Source organism: Lissotriton helveticus, chromosome 1_1 (assembly GCF_964261635.1).
Source record: "Lissotriton helveticus chromosome 1_1, aLisHel1.1, whole genome shotgun sequence".
In the NCBI taxonomy this organism is placed as follows: Eukaryota; Metazoa; Chordata; class Amphibia; order Caudata; family Salamandridae; genus Lissotriton; species Lissotriton helveticus.
Genome location: NC_136057.1, coordinates 590,756,328 through 590,783,291, shown reverse-complemented (window position 1 = coordinate 590,783,291; position 26,964 = coordinate 590,756,328). Strand labels below are relative to the sequence as shown.

At 43.4% G+C, this 26,964-nt stretch overlaps 1 long non-coding RNA gene across 1 annotated transcript in view; it reads left to right on the top strand.

Moving 5' to 3' along the window:
* The first annotated feature begins 20,069 nt into the window (after positions 1-20,069).
* The window catches only part of LOC144770196 (uncharacterized), a 119,504-nt gene continuing 112,609 nt past the window's right edge, over positions 20,070-26,964 (top strand). Inside the window, exon 1 of the long non-coding RNA XR_013598825.1 lies at positions 20,070-20,192. This is a non-coding gene — a long non-coding RNA (uncharacterized LOC144770196). The remainder of the gene's footprint in view (positions 20,193-26,964) is intronic.

Genomic DNA, 26,964 nt, shown 5'->3' with positions numbered 1-26,964 from the left:
GAATCGGTATATTTACCGATTCGGTAAATCCATATGTAGATGACACTCCTGAGAGTGCCACAGGCCCTTAAGAGTCGGTATTTTACCACCCAATCCTATTGGGTGGTAAAATACCGAATTCAGGTGTGCATGCACATCTGTGCATGCGCACTGTGCAATGTGACACACAGACATGCCCTTAGGGCATGTATGTGTGCCACATGTCACACATGCCTGTACTTGGGGTGCTAGAGGGTGTCAAAGTGACACCCCCTGCTCCCTTGCAGGATTCGGTATTTACTGATTCGGTAAATACCGAATCGGTATTGCCCATTGATTCCTATAGGCTTCAAGGCCCATAGAAATCAATGGGCAATACCGAATCGGTATTTACCGAATGTTACCGATTCGGTAATTAAAAATGAAAACTTACCTACATCTCCCACCTTCTAATTTACCGATTCATAAATACTAAATCGGTAAAATTCGGTATTATGAATCGGTAAATTAGAATTACCTACATCTAGCCCTATATGCCTTTCTTGGCCCTTAGATTCCTTCAGCTTCAGGAATTACTGATTTTCTCTTTAATTTTTTTTATTTTTTTATTTTCAGTTTTTTATTGCAAGCAAGTCAGGTACAAGACATTATTAGGAAATCAGGAAAGAAAAAGAAAAAAAAAAGAGAAGAAAAAGACATTACAGTTCAATAGGTGCTCAGAGCGCAAATAAACATTAATGGATCAAATTAAAACAGTAACCTAAAAAGACAAGCCTTCTACCCCCCAATTCCCCCTGAATCCATTGCTGCACTGGGGCCCAAATTTTCTCCCACAAAAAATCTCTTTCTGCGTCCTTTCACAGCATAGATGGCATGTTCCAGATTATTCTTAGCTAACAGCCGAGCCCTCCAAGTATGGAATAATGGCGGGTCTGGGCTTATCCATTCTTGAGTAATGCAAGCACGATATACAGACATGCAGATGAATATCAACTTTTTCTTATCATCTGATATGTTTTCAGAAGATACCCCTATCAGTACCAACTCTGACGTCAGATTTACAGAGCTTCCAAGTATCAAAGACAAAAAGATTTGAATTTCAGAGAGAACATATGATAGCTGTGGGCAAAGAAAAAACATGTGGGTTGCATCTGCTGCCTCCAACAAACATCTCTTACAAACTATAGGCAGCGATGCTCCCCAGTTAGAGATTTTTGCCGGGGTATGATATAAATCAAAAAGAACCATATAATTCTGAGTTCGGGATCTGCCCGTCAGAAGGATGGAGTTAGCCATCTGAATGGAATCTTCAATCAGCACATTAGTTACCCCCAGATTCGATGCCCACCGCTCTTGTACTGATGTTAAGTCATCTGAATAAACTGAGATCAGCAAATTATAAAAGAAACTAATCTTTCTTTTGGTATATAGATACTCAATCAGGTGAATCTTCTGAAACCCTGAGCGTTCAGCAAGTGATAAAGTTTTAAAATAACTGTGCAATTGAAAGTATTTAAAGTAATCAAGGGTTGAAATTTTAAACTTAGCTTGTAGAGTCTGAAAAAGAATCATTTTGTCATTCTGCCATAGATCACCGATGCAATTGATTCCTTGTTTTGTGGTAAATAAATAATTAATTACCTGATCTATTTTTGACTATAATCAATAAACGGTTAGCTCAATAAATAAGAGTCAAGATACGAGGTAGCTAGAGTATACAGGCTTTAATTAAGCATAAAGGACAAGAACAGGACAGCCTGTACGGGATCTGGGGAAGATGCGCATCTGGGGGCAGGAACAGGGTAGGACAACTTTTAATAACAGTACATTAGTATATATAGTTAAACAAATACATTGTATTCAATACAGTAGGCGTAGCAGTAGGCGGAGTTTGTAGCAGTCGCGAAAGATAAGAGCAAAATGAAGTAACAAGAAGGCGTGTACAGGGCGTATACATAGACATGTGGTGTAAACGTAACAGAATATGTCATAAACGGGGCGGAAACATGGAGGGGGCTACCTGAGCAGCTGGGACCTCTAACCTAGTGGTGCGCGCAAACTGACAATGACGTGTTACTAGGGAGAACTGGGGGGCTATGACTTCTGCGCTAGAAGAGGAGACGAAAGTCTGGAGTGTCAGAGCGACATGTACCTAAAGCCTATCTAGTATCTCGTGTTTAGAGAACATGTTGATAGAATCCAAAAGTTATCAGGGTAAAGGCTAACAGACATTAAGACTGGTGCATACATAATTCTACATATAGTGCGTGTGTGAGGAATATTCTATGAATATTAATACAGTATTTCTCTTACATGGAGACAAAAAGGCTAGACCATGACGGAAACTATTGATGCGATTCAGTAGCTTAGGAATGCAGAGAAGGAGGGCTGGACTGATAACTAGAAACATAACATACTCTTGGCAGACTGGGAGGCAGAGCCAGGCCGAGCCGGGCACTGCGTAGCATGAAAGTAAGTGAAGGGTCAGGGATACAGGTGGGGGCTGTATCGCTCCTCGGAGAGGGTTCAGGAGACAGGAGCTGAATCTGAGTCCGGGCCCTTTTGAGGCCTAGAAACGGGGATAATTCAATGAATTAACGTGCACACTGTAAAACGTGGCAACGTAGGTTTACATAGGCCTGATATTCGTTGTATTCACGATAACTGGAAACTGGCATACTAGAGATGGACACAACTGTAATCGCGTCTTTAATCGATCAGAGGGGAATACATGCATATCGATCATGCACATATAACATAACATGGGGAACACGTAGGCACATACGACATGGCAAAATTTACTTTTCCACATTCCCTCCTTGTGCCCTACGTTTCCATCAGGAAACATCTATATTCATGATACCATCTATTATTTCATATAGCATCATTTGCTCGTCTCAAATTGTCTTGGAACGGGACTTAGGACTAGGAATACAAGAGGTAGCGCACATGCCGCAAATCGCAGGGCCACATTGTATACAGAGGCAGCAACTGAATATGATCATTACTGCAATACCTAGAAATGACAATACTTTCCATCCCCAGGCAGATATGATACTCCAGAGCCAACCGGACCATGTCCAGGTGCCTGGATTCTGGTGTAACTGATGGGCAATTTTATGAAGTCTGGTTATAGCTGAATAAACAGACGGCGCGTTATTAGGAATGAAAATGCAGCAACTAGATCCGATGACTCTACATGCTCCTCCTCTATCGGCCAGTATGACGTCAAGAACGAGACGATTTTGGAGCACGACAAATCTCATAGCAGATTGTTCTTCAGTTAAGTTACCTAGAGCGGAAGTAGTCTCATTCACTACTGCTTCAAGGGTTCTGGTTAACCTACGGATTAACTTACTATTCTGGACAGGGCCTATAAAGAAGAAAAAACCTTTATTGAAATCTGTATATTGTTCTAGAGCAGTTTCAGTTTGATCGACAATTGGGGACTCAATCTCCCTTCTATGTCTGACGTGTACTAGATGTGTGTTTCTATGATAATCAGATGGGGCTAGAAAAACTGGTGGCAGTAGGAAGGCAATGTAACATGTTCCATCCCAATCGAGGGGCAGACGAACATATGCGGTCTGACCACAAACAAAATAAGAATGACGTGAGGCTTTGAAAATAGATTTCCCACTGTCACTAACAACATTGTAGCGTTACCTTCTACCTTTACACCATCACTGGACCAACTGGGCCCGGAGGTGTCTATGTTTGAAAAGGTCGTTCTATCCAAATTAGAATCAGCACTTAGATTTGTTCCCAAACCAAAATACAATATCTCGAAAGATGAACATGATTCCTTGCTTAAATTAAGGAACAATAAATCACTCACTATTAAAGGGAGTGACAAAGGAGGAGGTATTGTCCTCATTGATTCCACTGCATATGAGGAGAACATGCTAGGTATGTTGAACGACCCTTTGTTCTATAGAGAAGTCACAACGAATCCGGTTGACAGGGTAGTGAGAAAGATTCAACATATAACAAAGAGAGCCTTGGAAGACAAAATAATAAATAAGAAAGAATATGAATTCCTTAACAAGTCACAAGGTAAAGTTGCATGCATCTATGGTCTGCCCAAAATGCATAAAGACCAACATAATCCACCCTATAGACCCATAGTCTCCACAATTGGTACTCCGACAGAGGCACTTTGTAAATATATAGACAACATATTGAGACCCTATGTTGCCCTCTCCCCGTCGTATATTAAAGATACGGGAGAAATGATTGCTAAGGTAGAGAGCCTTGCTTTTAACGAAAACAGGGATCTATTGGTCACACTTGATGTGGAGGCATTATATAGTAATATCCCACAAAAAGGAGCACTGGATGCCACTATGTGGTTCATAGATCTCCACCAAATCCCCTGTGACAAGCAATTTGTCTATGACTGTCTAGCAGTAGTTTTGAAGGAAAATGTCTTCCAATTTGGAGACCGAATGTACCAACAAATCAAGGGCGTAAGCATGGGGGCGGCCATGGCCCCTTCAATAGCAAATATATACATGGCTTTGTTTGAGTCACGCAATATATACAACGAGATAGCCCCCTTCCATGAGTCTGTTTCCCATTGGTCTAGATATATTGACGACATCTTTTTTGTCTGGACCAATGGGGAACAGACTCTGGGAGAATTCTTGGAGTGGCTTAATCTGGCAGACGAAAATCTCCGTTTCACTGCCCACGTCGACACCACTAGGGTTGAATTCCTGGATATATATATCCAGAACAGGAATAATGTACTGGAAGTGAATCTATACTCAAAGCCTACATCGAGGAACACTTTGCTCCATTTTTCGAGCTATCACCCTAGGAGTCAGAAGGATGGGATTCCTTTCTCCCAGTTCCTAAGGGTGAGACGAAATTGCACGGATATTAAGGACTACGATAGACAATCGGAAAAAATGAAACAAAAATTTTTGGACAGAGGTTACCCTCGCCGACTAATACGGGAGGCCTACAAGAGGGCAAGATACTATGATCGGGAAGCTCTTTTTAAACCAAAAAGCTCAGTCCAGGAACCGAAATTAGTGTGTGTTACACGGCATTCCACACTAAATGCAACCATTAGACAGATAGTGAATGCCAATTGGCACTTACTAAATCTTGAGCCAACTGCACCTAAGCTCAAGAAACCTATGTATGCACACCGGAGGAATAAGAATTTAAAAGATCTGGTGGTAAGATCGAGATACACTGGTATTCTCGACAGACCCCCTTTTGTCCAAAAATCAATACAAGGCGCCAACCCTATCAAGGGTACTTCCAGATGTGGCTCTTGCCAATCCTGTGAGGGCATCATACCAGGACAGAGTTTTCACCTAAACGGTTATGATGTGGTGGCCAATGATCTGTGGACGTGCAATACTAGCAATGTAGTTTATTTGCTTGTATGCCCCTGCAGCCTAGGATATGTGGGCGAGACTTCGAGAAAAATTAAAACCCGACTGACTGAACATAGGTCAGCAATAAACACTCGGAAACATACTGCCCCTCTTGTCTCACATTTCCTGGAATTCAAACATGCTCCATCTGACATACGGTGGCGCATTTTGGAGAAGATTCGGACACCCGACACAAAAGGAGGAGAGAAAATAAGAAAAAAACGTGAGGTTTTTTGGATATTTTCTCTTAAGACATTTAGCCATGGCCTCAACAATGAATTACCTTGGCAGAATGCTATTTTATGATAAATGCCACGGAATTCCCCACAATAGAGAGTTTAATAATGCCATTAAATCACTCTCTATACATACCTCAGCAATTGTGGTTTTCCCCTTTTAAGGATGTTAATAAAGTTTCAGAACCATTCGTGGCTTTCCCCTTTAAGAATGTCAATGACGTCCAGAACCAATGATACGCTGCCTTATATAAGAAGGTCCTATCCACCTACTGGGGCTGCTTTTACTCGTATTCCTGACCGACCGGCGGGATTTCATACCATTCGTCTTTTCATCGTGTAAACTCCAGGTAAGCATATGCGTGGAAGGGTTAGTTAAGATCTATTTAGAATTCGTTTTTTCTATTGCATAGACGTTAAGATCCTTCATTTACAATTTCAGAGTAGCGAGCGTGTATTAAGAAAAGTTCCCTACCGCCGTACCCTAGAGACTGGATTAAGGCAGACAAACACATGCGTCTCACCGACTGGGGTCGCTTTCCGGTGTATTCCTGACCAACCGGCAGGATTTATATCATTTCTGTCCATCGGGGAAACTACAGGTAAGCGTGCTTTAGAATTAGTTTAAACCCGTTTTAACTTGAGCCTTACAAACACTAAGACCCTCCGCTTGTATTTTTAGGAGTGGCGAGTGTCTGCCATATAAATAATATATAATAAGAGTATCTGCCACGAACCGCCAGACGGGACTAAGGCAGAAAAACGCACGCATTTGGGAACAGCGCGAACAATAATAGGCACGGAAAAAGAAATAAATAGGTAAGAGGTTCGAGGCATGAGGCATGATACTATGTAACGAGATTAGGGGTATGTTAACATGCATTTAAAAGACTTGCTGGTTTTAGCGCGCACTAGTGTACCTGTTTGAATGTATGTCACTTCGGGGACTAACGGGTTGCTCCTCATTGCCTCATAGGAACTTATGAGCACAGCAGAAGAATACCACATTTTCTCGCAGTTTTTTTAAAAGTGTATCCAGCGACCGGATATGATCGGCTTAGTTATAGCTTGGTGAGTGGTATTTAAAACTGACAGCTCAGCACGTATTTGAGATTAGTAGGGTAATCTAATTTGCGCTAACAAGTCCCCCCTTTTTTTCTCCCTAAAATTAGGATTTTATTGAATAAAACATTTTAAAGTTGTGATACTTGATTGATATAAAGGACCTCTGGATTCTGTTGATAAAGCGCTCAGCTAGAACCACAGAGGAAACTGTACACAGAGTTCATGATTCTAATCTTAGGTAAGATACTAAGATGTATATAATCTATTCAGTTAAGTCAGTGCACCTGTGAGTGCTATAAACATCCCCAGGCATAGTACCCTAACCAGTATATTAGTTATAATTCATGGATAGGCCAGGCACATATGGTTAAATTGTGGCGGTCATCTCTTTCCTATCATCCTATTCCCTCCCTTTTTTCTATTTTTCTATCCTTTTTGAATCCAATTTGATTGGGATTCTTGTTGGGCTAAAAAAGACTTGTATAAAAGAAAAGAATTAAGTTGTTCATGTGCATTACATGCAATGTATGAAATGGAGAATATACATCTAGCTAATTTAGTAAGCTATAATCATTGTACCCTAAGGGAGTGTGAATCACCCGCTATCATACTAACGTTTTAAGTAATAGGAATATGCATGAAGTTCTATTTTTATCATAAATATGAATTTGGTCAATGACATGAATGCACTACCGATTAGTATATATACATAGGTGTTCTCTATATATAATGAGCGGTACATCAAGAATTATAGCAAACATATATATAACCGATAGAAATGTGTAACATACTTATAACTACTAGAGTAATACCATTGAAATTCTGTTGTTACCTTTGTTGCAGAAATTGGATGGTAAATGTCCTGATGAAGACATTTTCATGTTGAAACGCGTCAACCGGATACCACCTAATCTCTTTTGATCCCTAAATTTGATTCTTAAATTGATTGTTTTGTGAATCCTTATATATCAGTCTAGCATTTTTACTAATTTTTATCAATGTATTGATTGCTATTAATTGTATTTTATTTCGAATTAAAAATGTATATTTTTTGATACCCTAGTAGTTTGTTTGTTCACTCTATTGTGTTACTGTTGTATTTTATGCCTGGGAGTGTTAGTTTACATACATTATTTACCCTGTCCCAGGATACGTATCTGTACCAGGGGGTCCTTGTTGCTCACATACTATACTCGACAGTAGTAGTACAATCACTATGTCCTACATGTGCGGAACCATTATTTCGGACACATAATTCGCCTTTGACTGGTAGTACTGAAATAGCAGGTAAGTCTGGAGTAGTATCAGACTGAACATTCAGGACCATAAAATTCGAAGAATAATTTCCTAAATTATAAACTTCATTTTCTAGATCTAACCCTGTTCTATGGGAGAGACCTTGCTTGTCTGGGAAACATGTTCTATTCAGAAGGGACATATCATTTGGAGATGACGTTAACATGGACCATGCTCCACACGAACCATTATGTGAAAACGGATAAGGAAAAAGTGGCAGAACTCCCTTCGGTGTCTGGAAAGGGGGGAGTCGACCACACACCCAACAATTAGTGGCATTGCTGGTCTGGTGTGAATAGTGTAACATTCGGATGAATGTATTATTTCTCATAGCAAGACGATAGGATAACTCGTGAGGAGGCAGATCACTAAATGTGTGCTCTACTGTGGCATTAGAAAACTTATTTACATGAGAAATTGGAAAACATAAATGCAATGCATAACTTGTGCAGGTAACCATCAAACTTAGAAACAATAGAAAACTTAGAAAAACGATACATCGAATAGAGTTTTGACTAACTCTCTCACTATGGGGGTCTATCTCATACATGTCAGATACCTGTCTAACCGTTTCACCCGAGGGGGACTTAGACAATTAAACTGGCTGACTTATTTTACTAGACCGGAGTTTTAACTTATACTCCTGCTGCGGAGTTTTCTCTAACAGAGGAACTTTTAGTTCGGGATTTAAATCAATGTCTGATTTAGAGTCTGGTTTCAGGCAGTCTTTAGAAATGGAACAGTCTTTGGAAATGTTCTTGGCAAAAGTTTTATCACGGAGTCCATGGAATTTCTTGACATGCGACAGATGGACCCAACCCTTGCGGCCCTCCAACTTCACGGCCGTACGGGTGGTCAGAAGGACTAGTCTCGGCTCCTTCCAACGAGGCTCCAGCGGACTTGAACGATCAAAGTTGCGGACCAATACGAGGTTTCCTGGAACGATTTCATGCGGTTTCACCTCGGTATTGTCTGGAAATGCGGCGGCAACCTGGGAACGACAAGAGTGTAGGGCAGACATCAAGGAAGCTAGGTAATCTGTCAACATATTACTGGAAACATCTGTAATACTGCGGGGTCTAGGTGTACCCCACATGTTTGGGGGGCGGCCGAATATGACCTCATAAGGGGACAGACCTGATCTGGAATGTGCAACCATCCGCATAAAGAATAAAGCAACTGGCAGGGCAACTAGCCAGTCTACACCTTTCTCTTTACATGTCTTGGCAATACGGATTTTCAAGGTCTGATTATGTCTCTCTACGAGACCGGCTGCTTCAGGATGGCGTACACAATGGAACTTCCACTGGTACCCTAACAAAAGGGAAACATGTTTCATTAGCTCGGATGAGAATGGCTGGCCGTTATCAGAATACACGACCCTAGGGAGTCCATAACGGGGGAAGAATTCACGAACCAGCTGCTTGGCAGTGGTCGCGGCTGTGTAATCTGGAACTGGATATGCTTCTGTCCACCTGGACAAAGCGCATACAACTACAAGAACATACTTGAAACCTCGACATCGCTCCATCTGAATGTAATCCATCTGGAGGACTTCAAAAGGGTGGTCAGGAGGCTGGAATCCACCTTGTTCCACCGGGACACTTTTACCTGGATTGAACTGGCAACATATCATACAAGTACGGACTTTCTGCTTGGCTGCAGCTCGTAAGTGCTTGTTGAACCAAAGGTTCTGTATACTATCTAACATGGCTTTTTCTCCTAGATGTGCTGGACTATGTGCGGTATTAATAATGACTTGAACCATAGAGTCGGGGAGAAACCATGTGGCTTTTCCCTTCGTCAACCATCCCTGATCTGTCTGGACCCCTCCTTGTTCGGACCATTTCTTGATTTCTTCAGGAGTAGCATGTAACTGTATGTCTATGACATATTGTGTAGGGTCCTTAACTGTCATACAAGTAGTCTGTTCTGGAATGCATGTCTGTGTCTTGTTAACTGGAATGTCTGGAGTCTGAGCTGTAAGCTTGGCTGTTCGATCTGCTAGATCGTTACCTTGGGAAATGATGTCAGTGACTTTCGTATGTGCCTTGCACTTCATGATAGCGATAGCTGTCGGTAAATGTATTGCATTTAACAGAGCTTGAATGAGGAGACCATGCTGAATCTTGGTTCCATGAGAAGTCATGAAACCTCTCTCCTGCCAGAGCACTCCGAAGTCGTGTACAACTCCGAATGCGTAACGTGAATCTGTGTATATATTTACTTTCAGGTTCTTGGCACGTATGCAGGCTTGGGTCAGAGCAACTAGCTCTGCTGCTTGAGCAGACAGGGTGTCAATACGGTGTGTTTCAATAACTTCGGTTTCAGTAGTCACTGCATACGCGGCTACTAGTTCTCCTGTACCAGTTCTCATACATGAACCGTCCACATAAAGTGTCAGGTCGGGATTAGGTAATGCAATGTCTGTCAGGTCTTGTCTTGGCTTGGTCATAGTGTTAATAACTTCCACGCAGTCATGTGTGGCAGGATTTGAAGTAACTGTCGGTAACAGAGTAGCAGGATTTAGAACGTTGCAGCGTCTGATTTCTATGTGTGGCTGGAACAGTGTCAGTTCATAACCTGTTAAACGTGCAATGGTCAAGTGCTGTGTCTGTGTTCGGTTTAAAAGAACTTCCACGGTGTGTGGAACTTGTACTGTCAGGGAGTGTCCTATTACTATAGAATCACTTTGTCTGATTGCTAGAGCTGTAGCTGCAACTGACTTGAGGCACGCAGGCAGAGCCTGGGCTACTGGATCTAATGTGCTCGAAAAATAAGCACAAGGCTTGTACTGTCCTGCTTGATCTTGTGTGAGAACAGATAATGAAGTACCATTACGTTCTGTGACAAAAAGTGTAAAAGGCTTACTGTAGTTCGGTGTTGCTAGAACAGGTGCTTGGCATAAGGCTTTCTTTAATTCATTAAAACTAAGTGTATGTTCAGATGTCCAAGGGAGGACAGTCGATACGGCTGCCTCCTGTGTCGTTAACTGTATCAGTGGCTTGGCTAGAAATGCATACTGAGGAATCCATTGTCTGCAGTAAGAAGTAAGGCCGATAAAAGCACGTACCTCCTTCTGTGTCTTGGGCTGTGGAAGACTCGCTATTAACTGGATACGGTCTGGTGTCAACTGCCTACCCCACTTGGACAGTAAGTGGCCTAAGTAGATCACTTGCTGGACACAGAATTGAAGCTTCGAAGGGGACACCTTGTGCCCCATCTCGGCTAGGAAATATAGAACGGTAAGTGACGCTCGCTCGCAGTCACATTCAGAACGGGCTGTGATCAGTAGATCATCGACATACTGGAGCAGGGCAGTGTCAGTTGGCATGTGAATATTGTCTAGTTGTCTTTTAAGTGCTTGACTGTAAATACTAGGACTTTCTGTGAAACCTTGAGGAGCTCATGTGAATTTATAGCTCCTTCCATTTAAACAAAAACCGAAAAGGTACTGGCTGTCTGGATGAATGGGAACACTGAAAAATGCATTCTTGGGGTCGATTACAGTAAAAATTGTAGCTTCGGGATCAATAGCTGTCAATAAGGATGAAATATCTGGGACTACTGGATACTGGGGTATGATACATTTATTAAGTTCTCGAAGGTCAATCACTAATCGATATACTGGAGGTGCATTTGGATCAGTACGTTTCATGACTGGAATGATAGGAGAATTACATACATTGGAGTCAGTTTCTACAACCACTCCTTGAGCAATGAGCTCATCAATAATTTTGGATAAGGCTGCTACAGCCTCAGGTGGCAATCTGTACTGTCTGATTCGTGGCAGGACTATACCTTGCTTGAGGGTCACACGATGGGGTGTGATTTGCATAAAACCTACATCAGTTGGACCTTGCGCCCATAAATGCTGTGGTACATTGGACAATCTTGGATCAAAATCTCGTAATACATAGTGACCTTTAAAGTCTCTTAAAAACAATCGGATTCCTTCTGGAGAACAGCAAATAACTGCACCTAATTCTTTCAATGTTTTAATACCTAACAAATTTTCTGGACACGATTTCGTAAGTAACAAATCAGTAGTTCGGGACAATGGACCAACTTCTAGAGTAACTGGCTTTGAAATCTCGTTTACAATAGGCTTTCCTGAAAATCCAAGGGAAACATTTCTAGAGCCTGAGAGCGGAGCCCCTGGAACCTCGTCATGACTGATAGTAGTCCTACTTGCCCCTGTATCAATCAAAAACTTTCTGTCTTTCCCTAATACTTGACTGTGTACATAGGGACCCTCTTGATCTACAGGTATCTCGATGAGAGGCAAGCCTACCTCCCTCTCTAGGCTGTTTCATGAATACGGTTGATACTCTGGATACTCTGTCTGGGCATACTGGTACATCTGCTGTGTAACATGCTGTGTTGCAGCGATAGGCTGCGGTGCTGGAGCTGTCTGTTGTGCATTCTGTGGTGACTGAGAAGTCTGCGAAACTTGTTCTTGTCTAGGCGGACGTGGCCTTTCTTTAGTCTTACCAGTTGCTATATTGTGTTTCAGAACTGCACACTCGTTTATAAAATGACCTGGCTGTTTACAATAATTGCATGTCCCTTTAACGGGAGCTGCAGGATGACTGGCTTGATTCGGACCCCTCTTCTGACTGTCTTGTGGAACAGATTGTGCAACTAGTACCTTCATTTTCGTGTCTTTCATACGTCTCCTTTCATGTTCTTGCTCTTCCCTGATTCTATTCTGGTGATACTGGAGCATCTGTAACATTTGTGACGGGGTACTAGCTTGCCAGGTACTTTCGACTTTCAATACTCGATTTTTAACTTGTGGACTTGAATTCTCGACTAGTTTAGTAACAAAAAGATGAGGGTATGACTCGCTACCTGTCTTCAAACCACTGTTGATAATGAAACATTTTTCGAATCTAGAATAAAAATCACTAGTGTCTTCATCCTGTTTCTGTTTGCATGCTGAGATTGCATCCCAATCTTCCTTTTTCGTGGCTAATAATCTTGGCAAAACTTGAATCAATAACTCTGGCAATTCTTTACATTTGTCCCCAAGACCGGTACCTGGTACTCGTATTTTATCTTCAGCTTCTAGAGCTGTCCAATCAATCTTTTTCTCTCCCACCTCCCATTCTTTTTCCTTGAGTTTTTCATATACCCCTGCGGGCAACAGGACCTTTAGCATTTTAATGATATCTGGATACGTGTACTCTCCCATACGGAGCATGTCTTTTAATTCTCGATGGAACCCTGCTGGATCTTTGTCGTGACAGGGAATTAATTTCTTCATCTCTAAGAGTTCCATCTTGGTGATAGGGGTGTAAACAAATACTCGTTGCATTTCACCATCCGGTGTCCTAACTGGATGTACTTCTCGTAGCGGATGCTGTCTATCTATGTAAAATGGTTTACTTTCTGGAGGTGAGACGTGAACAAAATGCGGGTTCAGAAACGTTCTATATTTGTGGCGCTGTTCTAGAATGACGCTAATTAAATCAGTACCTAAACCTTTCCATTTATACTGGAGTAACTCGTTCAGAACATCATGTAACGGACCTGGATCAGAATGTTGTCCCTCATATAATGTAATGAGGTGCTGGATCATATACATACCCACCAGTCGCTGCTCGGCTGGGGGCAATTTCAGAAACATTTGTGCCACTATTTCATCTGGAAAAGTGGTAGAATCAGTAGCCCATCGAACTGCTGATCGGGCTAGTTCTTGTTCATGCATGGTACTGAGTTCACTATAACCGATTTGTGATTTCAGAATGTGATCGGTAGCTTGAAATACTTGTTCAAGAGAACCTTGTTCTAGTGTTGGAAGGGGAAAGACTTTCTTGTGTTCTAGGCGTAAATGTCGGTCGGGAAGTCTAGTTCTACCTACATACGCTATTCTGGTGGGATTCTCGTTGTCTACCTCTTCAGTATCAGTGTTGTCTTCTTTCTCGCTTACTTGTGCTGCTATACGTTTCTCGTGTAACCTTATTATTTCCTTACGAATTTTCCTGTACATACTTTCTATACCACTGAGTGTCCTGTGTCTTCCCTCGGCTATATTATCACTCCACCTTGTCAGGACTTTCATTTCGGTCGGATCTTTAGTCGGGCAATCTTGTTCCCTTATTAAACAATTGATTAGAAATTTTAATAGCATGAGCTGGGTCTCAGCTTTCCTTAGAGACATGATTTCGCCAATACTTTCTGGATCGTCCCCTGTACGGATGAAACGATATATTCTGTCTAGATCTTCTTTCATATTCGGTAGGGTGTCCAAATACTCGGTCACCCGTCTTACACGCAATGAATATATAACCATATTATCATCGCCTGGGACCGGATCATAACGGCATTCGGTAAGGACCTCCCCCCGCGGCCCCTAAACTGGAATCGTCGACTGATACTCTTCGTGCTGGCAGAGTGACTGATGTAGCGGGAACTTGTACTATGGGCTGGACCGGGGGTACCGTAACAGGTGCTGTAACAGGTGCCCCGGTGGCTGGAAGAACAGGAATTACATTATTTACAGGAGCTGGCGGAGCAGGATTTGCATATTCTGGGACTGTGTCGTCCAAATAGGACGAGAGAAAAATATCAGCTGCGGTCGGTTTGTGACGTAGCTTAATCGGAACTAATGGCGGCGGAAAATTACATGATGCTTCCGGGGTTGCTTTTGGCAAGCCCTCGGCAAGAAGAGGATACATACCCTTAATGAGGGCATTTCTCTGTCTGTCTGACTGTTCGGCTTTAACTCGTTCACCTATTTCGATTAATTCCCTTTCTTGGGCTCTTTCTGAGGATTCTCTACTTAATTCTGACTTTCTGATTTCTTTCTCTGTTCTTTTATGAGATTCTTTGCGCCATAACTCGATGGCATCTTTCTGGGACTGTCTAGATTTCTTTTTCCATAATGCTTCTTCTACTCGCATGATGCACTCGGCATCCCACGTACCTGATACGGGCCATCTATACTTTTCCTCTAATTGTTTGGTGTACTCCACCCATAAATCTAGATATAATATGGCACTTATGCCATGTTTATGATACATAAAATGACCTGGACTGTCCCTAGGCGGGACAGGAACTGCTTCCTCGAGCAGACCTTTTCTAGTTCTTAACTGACGTAACTTTGAGAACAGAGGCATGACTAAGGCTGGAGTCTGGACACAAAATACAATACACAATAAACACAATAATAACTGAAAAACAAATCATTCATACCACGACATTGAAAACACATGGAATAACATTTAAACTAACAGTTCGGACAGAATACTACCTGGAATACTGAGAACAGAACACATGAATTTCTCGAGAACAGAACTTACTAGAATGACTAGATGTACTGCTAAAACAGTACGAAACTTACTGGTCTCATAACGAGACACGTCAGGACCCGCGCCCACCTAGGTGAACACTTCGTGTTGGATCTGTGTACCCAAACCCACGGACCAGAGACAAATTAATTGACCCTGTCTAGATACTACCCCAGCAACGGTACTCACCGGGCAGCAAGAACGGAAGGCCTCGGACTGTACTGGACTGCTACGACGACGGACGAACTTCGGACTTCAGTTACAGGTGGGCCTCCGGATACCTCGGACCTTGGACTCTCGGCTTGGGCTCTGGTCGGGATTTGCCGCGTTCCTCCACCGCCTCGTCTGGACGCTGGACCGCAACCTCCGTCTCCTCCGTGGGCCTGAGGGATACTTGAAGCAGAAATATCTGCACGTGCACGGTATGGTTCCGTCACGGCTGCAGAGGATCAGGGGGCCTGCGTGGCTTCTCCGGCGCGTGGGGAAAGGGCAAGTCCCTATTCGGGCGCCATTATGTGGTAAATAAATAATTAATTACCTGATCTATTTTTGACTATAATCAATAAACGGTTAGCTCAATAAATAAGAGTCAAGATACGAGGTAGCTAGAGTATACAGGCTTTAATTAAGCATAAAGGACAAGAACAGGACAGCCTGTACGGGATCTGGGGAAGATGCGCATCTGGGGGCAGGAACAGGGTAGGACAACTTTTAATAACGGTACATTAGTATATATAGTTAAACAAATACATTGTATTCAATACAGTAGGCGTAGCAGTAGGCGGAGTTTGTAGCAGTCGCGAAAGATAAGAGCAAAATGAAGTAACAAGAAGGCGTGTACAGGGCGTATACATAGACATGTGGTGTAAACGTAACAGAATATGTCATAAACGGGGCGGAAACATGGAGGGGGCTACCTGAGCAGCTGGGACCTCTAACCTAGTGGTGCGCGCAAACTGACAATGACGTGCTACTAGGGAGAACTGGGGGGCTATGACTTCTGCGCTAGAAGAGGAGACGAAAGTCTGGAGTGTCAGAGCGACATGTACCTAAAGCCTATCTAGTATCTCGTGTTTAGAGAACATGTTGATAGAATCCAAAAGTTATCAGGGTAAAGGCTAACAGACATTAAGACTGGTGCATACATAATTCTACATATAGTGCGTGTGTGAGGAATATTCTATGAATATTAATACAGTATTTCTCTTACATGGAGACATAAAGGCTAGACCATGACGGAAACTATTGATGCGATTCAGTAGCTTAGGAATGCAGAGAAGGAGGGCTGGACTGATAACTAGAAACATAACATACTCTTGGCAGACTGGGAGGCAGAGCCAGGCCGAGCCGGGCACTGCGTAGCATGAAAGTAAGTGAAGGGTCAGGGATACAGGTGGGGGCTGTATCGCTCCTCGGAGAGGGTTCAGGAGACAGGAGCTGAATCTGAGTCCGGGCCCTTTTGAGGCCTAGAAACGGGGATAATTCAATGAATTAACGTGCACACTGTAAAACGTGGCAACGTAGGTTTACATAGGCCTGATATTCGTTGTATTCACGATAACTGGAAACTGGCATACTAGAGATGGACACAACTGTAATCGCGTCTTTAATCGATCAGAGGGGAATACATGCATATCGATCATGCACATATAACATAACATGGGGAACACGTAGGCACATACGACATGGCAAAATTTACTTTTCCACAGTTTAGACCATTTTATCATAATATAATCCCTAAAGATAGCAGGAAGAATATGCTTGGATGTCAACTGAGTGTACTTCAGAATTTTTGGAATCCCCACATGTTGCTTAATAATCTTCCATGCCCGATATGCTGCTGTTACAATCTTAAATTTAGTTTTCCTATAATAGCTCGGTTCTATATTTTTTAGCAAGCAGCCGTGAGCCTCTGCCCCTAAAGGAATTTCATAGATAGACGGAGAGTGTGCTTCATAAATTGGGGCTTTAGTGAGAATAATTAAAGGACTAATAAACTGCAATATTGATGCTAGGTAATAGAACAGGAAGTGTGGAGTGCTCCATCCCCCTCTAACCTTTGGAAGAGTTAACTTTTTAAAAGCTCTACAATGGCGCTTATAGCCCCAAAGAAATCTCACGGCCATTCTCTCAAGTTGTTTAAAAAAAATTCTATTGGAAATTCGAGAGGTATGGTTCAAAAAAGATATAGGAATCTTGGAAGTATTAACATTTTTAATACATTGTTTCTGCCATGTAGGGACAAATGTAGATGGTCAATACGCTCCAGAGTAGTGTTTGCCTTTTTGAGAATAGGAATAAGATTAAGTTTGGGAATATCAGAGATCGATGTTGTTAACTTAATTCCTAGGTATACGATGTGCTGCTAATGGACCATTAGCGGCATCCCTCCACGGCACACAGAAATCTCCTCTTCATGAAAAAAAGGATTCCACTCAACTTTTCATTTGAATGTTCAATTGTTTTAATTCATTAGTGAGTGCATCATAATTCAACTTCTCTTAATACATTTAACAACGTGTGATTCTAATAATCATTCCTTTAAACATCATTGCTGTCCAATCCTCCTATGCATTTTGGGCATAGTAGCCCTTCTTCAGGGAGTCGCACTAAGAATTCAAAAAGCATATGAATGAGCGATCAGTTTATCGTGCATGATCAAAAAAAACTATAAAATGACATAACTTAATTCCCAAATATGTTGCCATGGTTACTATATTAAGATCTGTCGGTGGATTCTGGCCTACAAATATAGTTTGGGTTTTAGAGGCATTTAACTTATTTCCTGAAAAGGCACCAAACTGAGCCACGATCTCTTCAATCTTTGGCATTGCCCTTCTAATATCTGTGGTGATCACCACCACATCATCAGCATATGCCAACGCCCTATAGGAAGTGCCTGCAACCTCCACTGGCATTATTTCTTCAGCTCGATTTAGCCGATTAAGAAAGATATCGATATAAATAGAAAAAAGCAGTGGAGATGCCGGGCAGCCTTGTCGAGTACCTCAAAAAATAGGGAATGGGCTAGAGTTACAGGGTCCAAATTTAACACAAGATGTTGGTGACTGATACAGTGCTTTCAGCGCCACAATCATTCTTGGTCCGAAGCCTTTTAAAGCCAGGGCATCCCACAGATAAGGCCATGCCACCCTGTCGAATGCCTTCTCGGCATCCAACAGGGTGATTCCTATGAGTGTATTGGTGTCCTGCGCCCAGTCCATCAAACTAATTACTCTTCGAACGTGGTCCGCTGTGTCCCTGTTAGGGATAAACCCATGTTGCCAATGTGAAACACTGATGACATACGAGTAGCTAATATTTTCGAAAAGACCTTGCTGTCGGCGTTTATCAGCGATATCGGTCTATATGATGCCGGATTGAGGGGAGGCTTATCCTATTTAAGAAATGCCATTAATGTAGATTGGTTCCACGACCCTGGTGGAAATTCTCTCTGAGCTTCCTGGAATGTAATCAGTAAATCTTCCTTCATAACATTCCTAAAAGTCCTAAAAAACTCAAGAGGGATGCCATCAGGCCCCATGGCTTTCCCTGTGGCCAGCGAAAGCAGAGCTAATTCAATTTCTTCCCATGTGATGTCAGCTTCTATAGAATATGACTGAGAATCGGTCAACTTTGAAATATTATTTTCAGCAACGAAATTTAACATCATGTCAGAAGAGTATACCATGTTATCCTGTTTATACAGCTGGGAGTAAAATTGTCGAAATACGGCAAGTATTTGGTCTGGATGGTAATGAATCTGGCCTGCCTCGTCCTGTATCGCATTAATAGTATTTAGAGTTTATTTCTCTCTGGTTCTTTTTGCCAGGATATTTCCTGAGTTTTCTCCCATTTCAAAAATCTGCGACCTAAATGTCGCAAGCTGTTCTGCCAGTTTAATTGCGAATGTTTCATAGACCCTTGCCTTATGTATATCCAGTGTAGTTTTAATTTGCTCAATATCTTGTGATGTGGAGATGGCTGTGGCTAATTTTTCCTCCCATTCTCGTACCAGAATAAAATTTTGATCTATTTTTTCCCTAATGCTTTTTTGTTTACGAGAGTGTCTCGCCGCGAATCCCTGCCTTAAAGGCATCCCAGATATTTTGAGTAGATGCACTTCTTCTATTAAAAGCAAAAAACTCCTCAATCCACTTCCTCATGATTTATATATATACTGAATCTGCTAGTAATTCCGATCAAATGTCCAAGATCTTAAAGTTGAAGCAGAGCTACTCTCTATCACTACCTCTATTACTATTGAGTTGTGATCAGAGATTATTCAAGGAAAAATTTCAAATGTGACACTATTAATGAGCCCAGAATTCACAAAAAAATAGTCTAGTCGTACTGATTTTCTCTTTAAAAGGCTTTTTCTTACATGTGCACAACATTAAAAGTGGAATTGTAATGATTCCTGATCCACAATTATACATAAATCAAACCTTCATTTATACATTCAGTCAAATGTGCTCTGTTGAGCTTCTTCTCACTGTCTTAACTATAGTCTAAAGAATCACAGGGTTCTTTCACTCAGATTTCGTGGCTTTCTTCCATACGTGATACATTTACACACAGATATGCCACAATGTTCAAAGAATTCAAATAATATGCCATGATGTTTCAGAAAGTTCAAATAATGTGTCACGATGTTCAAAAGGTACTTAATAATATGCCATGATGTTTCAGTACTTAAATGACGCTTAACGGTGTCCTTCTAGATAATTGTTAGCACTCGCGTACACTACCGGTTGCAGATCCTGAAGTGATGTCGTCTTTTCCTTTCATTAGCAGGTTTAAAGAAAAGACCTTGGGAGAGCCGCCGACTCCGGAAGATGAGAAGACCTCCGGAAGATTTCAGGGATTGAGGAAGCCAGAAGGGAGGGACAGGAAAGGTGCTGGTTCGGGGACGGCTTCAGAAGCAGGTAAGTTCCAGGCGAAGTCAAGGAAACATCTCCGGGGGTCCCAGCGGTGATTTCGACAAAGCGAAGCACCGTTGGAAGGCGGGTGTTTTTTTTATAGCTGGCTAAGCATGGGCGTGTCATTTGCATAACGTCTAACACGTGCTTTCTTGGACAGTTAATTCACGAGGTCCACGTTTGCAAGTTTCCTAAGCAGCAGTCAAATTATACAAAGATCGCCCACCTTTTCAACAAACAGTGCTACCTCAAAAATACCAATTGAAACCAATACCATGAATATTGAATACGCACAATTAACCAGTTCAATGTCAATGTTTATCAGACTTAGAAGATGAACCTCTAACACCTGTCTGGTCAGCCCTCCTGCCCGATCATCCCTCCTGCCCCATCACTTCTCCTGTCCCATCAGTTCTCCTACCCCGTTCACTGCTCCTATCCGTTCACTGCCCCTATCAGTTCACTGCACCTGCCCGGTTACCTCTCCTGCTCATGTCTAATCACCGCTCCTAGCCCGTCGCCACTCCTGCCCTGTCACTTCTCCTGCCCCATCACTTCTCCTGCCCCGTCACCTCTCCTTTCCTGTCGCCTCTCCTGTCCCGTCACCGCTCCTGCCCCGTCACTTCTTCTGCCTGTTACTTCTCCTGCCTGGTCACCTCTCCTGCCCCATCACCTCTCTTTTCCTGTTGCCTCTCCTGTCCCTTCACTGCTCCTGCCCCGTCACCTCTCCTGCCCCGTCATCTCTCCTGCTCCGTCATCTCTCTGACCCTCTCACTTTTCCTGCCCCATCACATCTCCTGCCTGTTACTTCTCTTGCCCGTTCACCTCTCCAGCACCATCAACTCTCCTTTCCTGTCGCCTCCTCTGCCCCGTCACTGCTCCTGTCCCGTCACTGCTCCTGCCCCGTCACTGCCCCATCACTTCTCCTGCCCCGTCACTTCTCCTGCCCCATCACTTCTCCTTTCCTGTCGCCGCTTCTGCCCCATCACTGCTCCTGTCTCGTCACTGCTCCTGCCCCATCACTTCTCCTGTCCCTTCGCTTCTCCTGTCCCTTCGCTTCTCCTGCCTGTTACTTCTCCTGCCCGTCACCTCTCCAGCCCCATCACCTCTCCAGCCTCATCACCTCTCCTTTCCTGTTGCCTCCTCTGCCCCGTCACTGCTCCTGTATCATCACTGCTCCTGCCCCGTCACTGCCCCATCACTTCTCTTGCCCCGTCACTTCTCCTGCCCCATCACTTCTCCTTTCCTGTCGCCTCTTCTGCCCCGTCACTGCTTCTGTCCCGTCACTGCTCCTGCCCCATCACTTCTCCTGCCCCTTCACTTCTCCTGCCCGTTAATTCTCCTGCCCCTTCACCTCTCCAGCCCCATCACCTCTCCTGCCCCATCACCTCTCCTTTTCTGTCGCCTCTTCTGTCCCGCCACTTCTCCTGCCCGTTACTTCTCCTGCCCGGTCACATCTCCTGCCCCATCACCTCTCATTTCCTGTCGCCTCTTCGGTACCGTCACTTCTCCTTCCCGTTACTTCTCCTGCCCGGTCACCTCTCCTGCCCCATCACCTCTCCTTTCCTGTCGCCTCTTCTGTCCCGTCACTGCTCCTGCCCAGTTCACTCTGTGTACAACATTGACAAATTACACAAGGAGGCAAGTTCCCCACAGTACTCTGTTTGGGGTAACCTCCTCTGTAATCACTAACAGGGATCTCACTAGCACATGACATGCTAAAGTCAGAGGGCGGGCGCATTGTCATTCGAAAGGGCTAATCAGCCTCAATCGAAATGACAATGGGCCTGCCCACAGCCTGCGCGTGCTCAGGGAGGGGCTGCTGCAGCCTCTGGAGTTCAAGAGAAGTGCGAACTGCCCCATGAAGCTGAATGAAAAAGTTATCATTTTAAAGTTGCCGTCCCGGGATGCTTTTTTGAAAGACAGAAGTAGGGGAACGGACTCAAATATTTTTTTTTAAGTAGGGGCACGCCGTACCCTTCCGATCCCGCCCACTTCTACCGCTGCCCATTACAGTCCTAACATAGGATCCCAGAGATGTGCCCATGACTGCCTCTCATGTCTAAATACTTGTTACGACCCGGGGTCAGGGCCTTGCGTCACACGCGTGCGTAAGCATGATTACGTCAAGGGTCGGACTCGGGTTTGTTTTCATTAATCTTTTCGGGGCCTGTGATTTCAATCGATGCACTTAGTTGTTTTACTGTGTGTCAGTTATTTTGATCACTTAAAGTGAGTTAATAAATATATATATAAAAAAAGATTTCGATCGTCAGGTGCTGACTGACAGAGTTATAGAAAACAAGGTTTTAGTGGAAGTGAAATCGACCGTAACAAAATTGATTGTACAAGGCCATGATCGCTGTCAGCGCTGTCATTTGCCCAGTGTGTTGATGATATTAACATAAAAATAATAGTGAACATCTAGTATGTAGGGAGGATGGTTTAAAAAAGGGGTTTATTTTATTCTTAGGGTAATTGTTAGAAATGTCCTAGACAAAAAATCCGGGGTATGGTCTCATTGTTGGCGCTAAGAGATAGGATGAATTATAAATGGGCAGATTTTGTCAATTTTAACCAATAACTTGGTATGGGTAGAATTAGGGCATGCAACAAATATTCAGTGCATTCCACAGAATGCTGTTGTTTAATCCCTGTTTTGTGTGTGGACAGGCGATAGATCCATCTCTGTTCTTTTTTAAAAAGTCCGACATGTACGTTTTGTAAATTTTGTTCAATTTGCTCAGTGACAAAGCATTGTAAGTGATTGGTGGTATGTCCTGATTGTAGGTAGTAGTCGGTCATCCTTGCAGTATTCCTGTTACATCTTATATTACTGTGATGTTCGCAAATTCTTGTTTTCACCTTTCTGCTGGTCATGCTGATGTATCTTAGATCACATGGACAGGTAATGATATAGACATTTGTTGAATTGCAGTTGCTATGCTTCTTGAGGTGCCAGCTCTTGCCAGATTCCAGATTTAAAGTCTTTGTCGAAGTTGTGAGGTGGCACACACTGCCATTGCTTTAAGTAGAGTGTCCTGTCATGCATAGTAAACCCCATGCATTAAGAACTGAATGTCAGGCTCAGCATGCGGATTAAACACTCTGCCCTCTTCTCCCAGACCGTCTAGAGACACCCACGATAAAACTACATCTCCCGGCATCCCTTGCGACGTTACTCATTACGTGATTTAGACGTGATGCCGGAAGGAATAAAGATCGGCAATTCCAGCTTCCGGGCAATTTTGAAACACCGCCGAGACATGCGGTCTCCTTTTCCTCTCGAATCTTGACTGTTATCCTGTATCTTGGAGGTCACATGACCATTTCTTAGTAACACGATCATCACCTTATGGACTTATCCGTCCTTCCTTTACCCCATATCGGCCCGTATTACTGTTTCCTCAGTTTGCGAATAAGGCAGTAAAGTACTTTCCACATTTGAATTCTTATTGACTTATCTTCCTATCATTTTTTGAAAGACAGACTAAGCTAATATCAGTATCTCCATCAGTGGAGAAACCTACATTTTATCTTGTGTATGGTCCATTTCTCGTTATCCCAGACCCTGACCGGGTTGGAATTATCATCGGCAAGGGGATTAGTCTTTCCGTCTATTACGACGGGGCCCTGAAGAGTCAGAGTTGACTGTGCTCTGACAAAACACGTGTTGGCTGGCTGGTCTTTATGCAAATAAGCATTAAAAGAAACAAGAAAACTCGTGGCAACCTTTTTTGTTCAATTGTACATAATATGAACATACATTGTTTTTGATTAATGTGTGCACAGGTCTTTGGCTATTATGATATGGGTTTGGAGTTCCAAACACTAGATAAGGGGTTAGTAGGGTCACCCCTTTCCTGTTAGCACCATATTACCTAGTTCCACGTCCACTTGACAACCGTTTATCCTGCAGAGCGCAAGTGTTCCCTTTGTACGAAAACCCTTCCTACCGATATCAAAGATCGGTGAACGCCTGGATGCGCTGCCGATTATTTCAACCGGGAAAACAGATCTGGAGTCCGTTGGCGGTAAGGGTGCTGGGGCACCAATCTTCGAGCCGTCAGTTTTGCTCCAGATCGGTAGTAAGTACACCGTTAACTCCATGCACTCCCCTGTTGGACGAGACACAGATTTTGAATTGTGGTCTCTTGTAGGGAAGCTTAGGTGCCGGTAGAGGCACTTGAGTTGCTCTTTCCCTGTTGGCGAAACCGTGAGTTGCTTATCGGTTTCATGCAGGGAATGCACAGCACCCGCGAGGATCCAGGGTATGAATAAAACACCGCTGCATTATTCATTACATTGTTTATACTCACAGCTATTTGGGTAGCTCCGAGACATTACAGGAGCATATTGCACACAGAATTTATATATGTTGTTTGGATTTCCGATTGAACTAGAAGTCTGGTAAAGAGTTTGGGATCCTAGTGACTTTTTCCACTTCGCTCCGTCACCCCAGAAGAATCCATCATCGAACCTAGTAAGGTGGTATGTGCCATGCAAACCACTGACTTCCTACAAAATGTTTGCAAAGGAATACAAACCTTCGCTTTGAGAAGCTGGATCAGGAGACATCCAGAGTAGCAGATTAGGCAAGGCCTCCCCGTAAAGGGCCAACAAGTATTGGTTCCCACCAACATTCTACACAGAGCTGTGTTCTCATGGTGTCACGATCTCCCATGTGCAGGACATTTGGGTGGCACAAAAACCCTGGAGAAGGTGTTACATCAGTTTGGTGGCCATAAGTTCGCCTGGACGTTTTGACATGGGTATAGGAATGTAAGACGTGCACAAAATAAAACCGAGCATCAACAAGCACAAGGGCTCCTACAAATCATGCCCACACCCGAAACACCGTGGGAAAGATTCTCTGTAGACTTCATCGTGGGTCTACCCAAGAACCAAGGGATTACAGCCATCATAGTAGTCATAGACTATTTGACAAAGATGCGCCATTTCATCGCATGTAAACAAACACCCTCAGCAAGTCAGTTGGGCAAACTATTGCTAGTCAACGTAGTTCAGCTTCTTGGCCTTCCCAAAGTCATTGTGTCAGATAGAGGGGCCCAATTTACAGCTGGTTACTAGAGAACTTGGTGGTCCGAGCTACAGATTACGTTGTCAACAAGCTTCCACCCGCAGACCGATGGTCAAACCGAGAGGCTTAATCAAATCCTCAAACAGTTCCATAGGTGCTATGTCGATACTAACACTGACGCTTGGGTGGATTGGATTGGTTGTGGGTGGCAGAGATCGCATACAACAGCGCCAACCCCTTTCTACAGCAGTTATGGCTTTCAGCCTCGGTTCACTCCCTTAATCTTTTCAAGTAAGAACACCAAACTCCCAGACCTGTGAAAAAGACTACAGCTGATGCGCAAAACACTGTTGACAACGCATGCAACTTGCTCAAGGCGAAAGAAGGATATAAAGCTGAGGCAGATAAACACCGGAGGCCAGGTCCTTCATACCAAAGTGGTGATTGGGTTTGGTTGTCAACACTAAACATAAGATTAAAGAGGTACAGTGTGTTTAACGCCAAATACATTGGCCCATATCATGTGGTTAAACTGGTCAAACCGATGGCAGTGAAACTGAAGCTGCCAACCCATTTCGGAATACATCCAGTGTTTCACGTATCCCTCTTGAAGCCATCACAAGGCCCAGGGAAGAAGAAACCCAATCCAATTTTGGTTCAGGGTGAACAAGAATATGAGGTCCAAGGTATAGTAGATGCCAAGAGTAGGCATGGGAGGTTGTGGCCCTTGGTGTCCTCGAAGGGTTATGGACCTGATGAGAACTCCTGGGAACCAAATGACGCAGTGCATCCACCTAGACTGGTGGCCAGATTTCACCGTTTACACCCTGACAAGCCCTCGGGCAGTTAGTGTTTTCTATGAAGGGGGATGTGCAGTCAGGCTCAGCATGCGTATTAAACACTGTGCACTCTTCGCGCAGACCCGTCTAGAGACACCAGCGATAAAACTACATCTCCTGGCATCCCTTGCGACATCAAGCATTACGTGGTTCAGACGTGACGCCGGAAAGAATAAAGATCGGTGGATGCATGGATGCGCTGCCGATTATTTCAACCGGGAACACAGATGTGGAGTTCTCCGAGGAACCGAAGGATTACATTTGCGGTAAGGGTGCTGGGGCACCAATCTTCGAGCCGACAGTTTTGCTCCAGACCAATAGTAAGTACACCGTTAACTCCATGCACTTCCCTGTTGGAAGAGATACCGACTTTGAATTGTGGTCTCTTGCAGGGGAGCATAGGTGCCGGTTGAGGCACTTGGGTTGCTTTTTCCCTGTTGGCGAAACTGTGAGTTGCTTATCGGTTTCATGCAGGGAATGCACAGCACCCGCTAGGATCCAGGGTATCAATAAAATACCGCAGGATTATTCATAACATTGTTTAAACTCACAGCTATTTGGGTAGCTCTGAGACATTACAGGAGCATATTGCACACAAAATGTTCATATGTTGTTTGAATTTCCGTTTGAACCATAAGTCTGGTAAAGAGTTTGCGCTTTCCTGCGCATTGTTCATGAATACAAAGGAAGTCAAGCTGTGATTATTACAGAGTTCAGAGAAAATCCTCTGACTTGTCATTTTGGTTGTTCTTTCTTCGTAGTCTCTTCAGGAGAGAGGTCGTTTTACAGGAGCATGACTTGGCATCACAGTACATGGGACAAAAGGTCTTGCTAGGTGGATTCATCATCTACTGGGAAGGAAGTATAGCGAGGGCTAGAAGGGAACACAAAATCTTTC